Below are 6,951 nucleotides of genomic sequence, written 5' to 3' on the forward strand. Positions count from 1 at the left end.
AGTATAAATAATTATCAGGAGTAAACAGAACCACTAAAGGAGTAAATTCTCCCTGAAGATATAACAGTACTAAACACATGTGCATCTAACAAGAGACTGTAGAAATACATGTGGCAAAAACTAAAAAAGAAATAGAGTAATCCAATTTATAGTTGCAGACTTCAACACCTTCCCCTGTCGGAAATTGCTAAGTCAAGCAGGTAGAAAATAGGTAAGGATAGGTTGATGTAAAGAACACTATCAATCAACTTGATCAAATTGATATTTATAAAATACTCAACAAGAGCAGAACACATATTTTTCTAAAGCTCACATGGAACCCTTACCAAAATAGACCACATCTGAGACCATAAAAGACACATTAACAAACTTAAAATAGAGATCACATTCTAGGTTGTATTACATAGACCATGAATTGAACCAGAAATCAAGAGCAAAAAGATAGCTGTAAAAATCTTCAACTATCAGAAAACTAAACAAGACATTTCTCAATACTACATAGGTGAAAGAAGACTTGAGAGAAATTAAAAACTACTTTGAACTCAAAAATGAAAATACATCTTACCAAAATCTGTGGGATGAAGCAAAAGCAGTGCTCAGAGAGAAATTTATGGCACTAATTGAATACATTTAAAAAATGAATATTTAAAATCAACAATTTAAGTAAGCTTTTAAGAAATTGGAGAAAGAAGAGCAATTTAAGCCAGAAGCAAGCAGAGGAAAATAATAAAAATTAAAGCAGAAATAACTTAAATTGAAAAACAGGCAAACAATAGAGAATATCAAGGAAACCAAAAGCATATAATCTTTTCTTTGAAAAGATGAAAATGTTGATAAATCTCTTTAGGCTAACCAAGAAAAAAAGTGAGAACTCACTAAACTGTCAATGTTATAAATGAATGAAGAATCATCATTACTGATACTATGGACAAGAAAGGGATAATAAAGGCAGCTGGGTGTGGTGGCTCACTCCTGCCAAGGCGAGGAGAGGAGGCTAGAGTGATTTTCATGGTAATAGAGCTAGAAGCATAAGTATAAACTCATGTTCAGGCTAATATAGATATATATGATTACATATACAAGTTATAGATGTGTGTATAATCCCAGATTAGGATACACACATAGTATTTCCTTACTTTTCCAGCTATGAGGGCATACAAGCAATGATACCTCAGTAGCACTAACATCCAGCTCTTGGTTTCTAATACATTGTCTAATAAAAGGAATCAGAGCTTCTTGGAGAAATGGCTGATTCTAGCTAGGACTGGGTTAGGAAGTAAATATTATGAGACTGGAGCATCTTATGGCTCCAGAAAGAAAGCAAGTATTCAAGAAAAAAAAAGCAACCCACAAGAACTGAATATATCAAAGGGACATAGGAGCCTACTGAAAGAGCTTCCAATGGCCAAGAGTGGAACAATTTCAGCAAATAAATAAATAATAAAGTAGTATTCGATTATAAACCAAAATATAATATAAACATGCATGAGTCCATACTGATATAAATAAATAATGGAGTAAGTGGAGAAGAGACAAAGAGAAGTAAGTAGGTGGAGAAGAATTCCAAATAATTTATCTAGATATTCTGCCCTCAATTTATGTAGCTTAACTCCCACTCCATAAGTGTTGGCTGCAAATATTGACTTCCTTCCAAAAATCACATTATAGAAATAGGGAAAAAAGGGTAACTATAGAGTGGATAAACCTAACAAACACTGTCTTAGCCAGGTAATAAAGAATCAACATTAAAAATGATGTTAATAGTATATACTCATGATATGATATGGTGAAAATGGTACTTTACCTCTGTGGTCTTCTTCCCCAAAACCTGCAACCCCAGTCAAATAATAAGAAAACATTAAACAAATTCAAATTGAGGGACATTATACAAAATACCTGGTCAGTAATTGGCAATATTCTCAAGGTCATCAAAAACATGAGAATGTGAGAAACTGTCACAAATAAGAGAATCTTAAGGAGAGAAATGCCAACTAAATGTAATGTGGTATCCTGGATGGGATCCTGCAGCCAAAAAGAGACAGTAGGCACAAACTAAAAAAACTGAATCAATCTAGGCACAGTGGCTCCCATCTATAATCCCAGCTTTTTGGGAGGACGAGATGGGAGGATCACTTGAGCCCAGGAGTTCAAGAACCAGCCTGGGCAACATAGTGAGAACCTGTCTCTACAAAAAAATAAAAATAAAAACTAAAAAAATGATAAATAATTGAAGGAACTATGGACTTCAGTTTATAATAATGCATCAATATTGCTTCAAAATTGTAACAAATGTACCATAGTAACATAATATGTTAATAATAGGGAAAACCGAGTGCCTAATATATAGAAACTTTCTGTATTCTCTTCACAATTTCTCTGTAAATATATAAAGACTGTTCTAAAATAGCCACCATGCCTGGTCTAAAATAAAAAAGTTAAGAAAAATTTTGCTGACCCTACTCTAAGTGAAAGAAAAATGGAAGTGATTGGTTTGCACATTTTTTGTGGTATGATTTAAAAAATGAATTTGTTGAAGAAAGATAACAAGATGGTTTCAGATTATTCTCAACGACTGAAGAGTCAGTTTAAACCCCGATTCCTATCTGTGGAAAATTAGCTCAATTTCTTTCAGTGTGGGAAGATAGCATATTGCATGACATAGAAAATTGGAAATAAATACACAAAATACTGGGATGTTCAACCCAAAACAGTTACTTGAAAATATTTTATAAGGATTCATTATGTAGACTTTACTTTTAAAATTGCAATTTAAGTTCCCAATTTTTACTATATTTAAAAAAAGAAGTATTTGTTTCTAGAAATGAATTCTGATCAAGAAATGGAATTAAATGTGAATAAAATGCCCTTCTGATAAAGGGCAAAACTTGAAAAAAACATATTATTGCATTAGGTAAACGCAATAGAAAATTCATCGCTTTTTTTGAAGCAACCCCACAGAGTTAATTCCTCCGTGGTGCTGAAGACTTTTGCTTTGAAATTCATTTTATTGACCTAAAGCTTAAACTGCAGGGTGGCTCCAGAATAATTGACAGGAGGGAGAGAACATCATGCTAGCATTGTCACATGTGCCCTCATTCAGTCCCTCGTTAAAAGACACATTATGTAAATGTATCCCCCACTGAATTTGGCTGCATATTTTTTGTCCCTGGTAAAGTATTACCTATGTTTTTCAAGGAGGAGGGGGAAAACCCACTCTTTGAATGGTTCAGTGCTTATGCCCCCACACTTTAATTTCTGCTTGAAATTCAAGCCCACATAAAAGGTTTCAAAACCTAAAGGTAGTTTTACTTTGTTCCTGACTTATGTGTATAAAGTGGGTTAAGGAAAAATAAAGCATATGTAGAAGCAGATAATAGATGTAATTAGACTCTGAAACAAGTTTAGTAAAATTATTTTCCAAAGTTACTTTGTAGTGCAATGATGTAGCTACAAAACCAGTCTGCATTACATGAGCCAAAGAAGTGATCAATTATTCATCCAGTTATGTATATGTCAACCAAAAAACATACAGACACACCTCGTTTTACTGCACTTCACTTTATTGTACTTTGTAGATATTGCATGTTACACAAATTGAAGGTCTGTGACAACCCTGTGTCAAGCAAGTTTATTGGCACCATTTTTCCAATAACATGTACTCACTTCATGTCTCTGTGTCACATTTTGGTAATTCTCATAATATTTCAAACTTTTTCATTGTATCTATTACGATGATCTGTAATAAGTGATGTTTGATGTTACTATTGTAACTGTTTTGGGGTACCATGAACTGCACCCATATAAGATGGCAAACTTAATCAATGTCATGTATGTTCTCTCTGCTCCACCACTCCTTGTCTCTCTCCCTCTCCTCAGGCCTCTCTATTCCCCGAGATAAAACAACATTGAAATTAGAGCAATTAATAACCCTACAACAGCCTCTAAATGTTCAAGTGAAAGGAAGAGTCACGTCTCTCACTTTAAATAAAAAACTAGAAATGATTAAGCTTCATGAGGAAGGCATGTTGAAAGCCGAGATAGGCTGAAAGCTGGGATTCTTGTGCCAAACAGTTAGCCAAGTCATGAATGCAAAGGAAAAGTTCTTGAAGGAAATTAAAAGTGTCACTTCAGGGAACACACCAGTGATAAGAAAGCAAAGCAGCCTAACTGCTAATATGGAGAAATTTTGAGTGGTCTGGATAGATCAAACCAGCCACAACACTTCCTTAAGCCAAAGCCTAATCCAGAGCAAGGCCCTAACTCTGTTCAATTCAATGAAGGCTCAGAGAGGTGAGGAGGCTGCAGGAGAAAAGTTGGAAGTCAGTACAGGTTTGTTCGCGACGTTTAAGGAAAGGAGCCCTCTCCATAACATAAAAGTGCAAGGTGAGGCAGCAAGTGCTGTTGTAGAAGCTGCAGTAAGTTATCCAGAAGATCTAGCTGAGATCATTGGTGAAGATGGCTACACTAAACAACAGATTTTCAATGGAGATGAAACAGACTTATATAGCAAGATGCCATCTAAGACTTTCGTAGTTAGAGAGAGGTTGAGAATGCCTGGTTTCAAAGCTTCAGAGGACAGGCTGACTCTTTTGTAAGAGGCCAAGGCAGCTGGTAACTTTAGGTTGAAGCCAATGCTCATTGACTATTCCAAAATTCCTACAGCTCTTAAGAATTATGCTAACTCCACTGTCTGTGCTCTGTGAATGGAAGAACAAAGCCCAGAGGATAGCCTATCTTTTCACGGCATGATTTACTGAGTATTTTAAACCCACTGTTGAGACTTACTGCTCTGGGAAAAAGAAAAAAAAAGATTCCTTTCAAAATGTTACTGCTCACTGGCAATGCATTTGATCACCCAAGAGCTCTGATGGAGATGTACAAGGAGATTAATGATGCTTTCATGTCTGCTAACGCAACATCTATTCTGCAGCACATGGATCAAGAAGTAACTTCGACTTTCAAGTCTTATTTAATAAATATATCTTGTAAAGCTATAGCTGCCATAAATAGTGATTTCTCTGATGGATCTGGACAAAGCAAATTGAAAATCTTCTGGAAAAGATTCACCATTCCAGGTGCCATAAAGCACATTCATGATTCATGGGAGGAGGACAAAATATCAATATTAACAGGAGTTTGGAAGAAGTTGATTCCAGCCCTCATGGATGACTTTGAGGGGTTCAAGACTTCAGCGGAGGAAGTCACTGCAGATGTGATGGAAACAGCAAGAGAACTAGAATTAGAGGTGGAGCCTGAAGATGTGGCTGAAATGCTGCAACCTCATGAAAGAAGTTGAACAGATGAGGAATTGCTTCTTATGGATGAGCAAAGACAGTGATTTATTGAGAAAGAATCTACTCCTGGTGAAGATGCTGTGAATATTGTTGAAATGAAAACAAAGGATTTATAATATTACATAAACTTAGTTGATAAGGCAGCCACAAGGTTGGAGAGAAATATAATTTTGAAAGAAGTTCTACTGTGGGTAAAATGCTATCAAACAGCATCACATACAGAGAAATCTTTTATGAAAGAGTCAATCAATGTGACACACTTAATTGTTGTCTTATTTTAAGAAATTCCCACAGCTTCCCCAACTTTCAGCAACCACCACCGTTATCAGTCAACAGTCATCAACACTGAGGCAAGATCCACAACCGCCAAAAAGATTACCACTTGCCGAAGGCTCAGATGATTCTATTTTTTTTTTTAGCAATAAAGTATTTTTAAATTAAGGTTTGTACATTTTTAAAGACATAATGCTATTGCACACTTAACACTGTAGTATACTGTAAACATAACTTTTATATGCATCAGGAAACCAAAAACTTTGTGTGACTTGATTTATTTGCTATATTTGTTTTACTGCAGTGGGGAACCTAACATACAATATTTCCAAGATATGCCTGTACAAATGATAGATGCAGATATGTGAAGAGTTGAAAATACCAACTCTTAGAAATAGAAAACATCAAGTTATTCGTTAATGAGAAGCTAGATTACTGCTCAGTGAAACAGTGGAAATATAGGGAAGTGTGATGGTCTTGGATCATGGATGAAATTGTCGAGGTATTTCTCAATGAAACAACTTGTTCTTTTTAATAGTTCTCATAAACCATGTAAGAAAGTACTACTGCCAGAAAGAAACAAAAACAGTAGTGGATTTTTATTTATAAAACAGAATTATGAATAAATAATAAATGCCTATGGTTTAATTCTGAACGGATGTGTTACCCATACTTTAGTATCAGGTTGTACTAATGTGAGACTCTGAGAATTTGGTTCTGTGTTTTAAGGCCATAAGGAAAACCTGATTAATACAGAGCAACACATAAAACTAGTTGGAAAGAAAATGCACTATATCCTCAGGTTTTAGAGATGGACTATCTTATGGTTCTCTATTTGTGGTTTTTCTAGCATTAAGGAAAACAGAATCTTCTTTTATAGTCTTAAACTCTCTCATATTAGCTCTTTTAGTATTGATATGTTTGTAGAGAAGGCGACTTGAGTAAAATAAACTTGATGGCCCTTAACCTCAAATCGACTTTTAACCTGTGTTCTTGGCCAGGTGTGGTGGCTCATGCCTATAATACCAGCACTTTGGGAGGCCGAGATGGAAGGATCGCTTGAGCCCAGGAGTTCGAGACCAGCCTGGGCAACACAGTGAGACCCGTCTGTTCAAAAATTTAAAAATAAGCCAGGTGTGGTGGTGCGTGCCTGTAGTCCCAGCTACTCAGGAGGCTGAGGCGGGAGGGTTGCTTGAGGCAGGGAGGTCGAGATTCCAGTGAGCCATGATTGCTCACTGCACTCCAGCCTGGGTGACAGAGCAAGACCTGTCTCAAAACAAACAAATAAACAAAATAACCTGTGTTCTCCAGACTCCTGAGCTATCCTGCAAGACTTGTTCTTTCAAACTTGCACATGGTCCATGTAAAAAAGGTAGGTTTACAA

The 6,951-nt window shown here is 35.9% G+C and overlaps 1 pseudogene; it reads left to right on the forward strand.

The window, feature by feature from the left end:
* The first annotated feature begins 3,943 nt into the window (after positions 1–3,943).
* LOC129024034 (tigger transposable element-derived protein 1-like) lies at positions 3,944–5,696 on the forward strand (annotated as a pseudogene).
* The last annotated feature ends 1,255 nt before the right edge of the window (positions 5,697–6,951 follow it).

The sequence above is a fragment of the Pongo pygmaeus genome, chromosome X (genome assembly GCF_028885625.2).
Source record: "Pongo pygmaeus isolate AG05252 chromosome X, NHGRI_mPonPyg2-v2.0_pri, whole genome shotgun sequence".
Taxonomy (NCBI): Eukaryota; Metazoa; Chordata; class Mammalia; order Primates; family Hominidae; genus Pongo; species Pongo pygmaeus.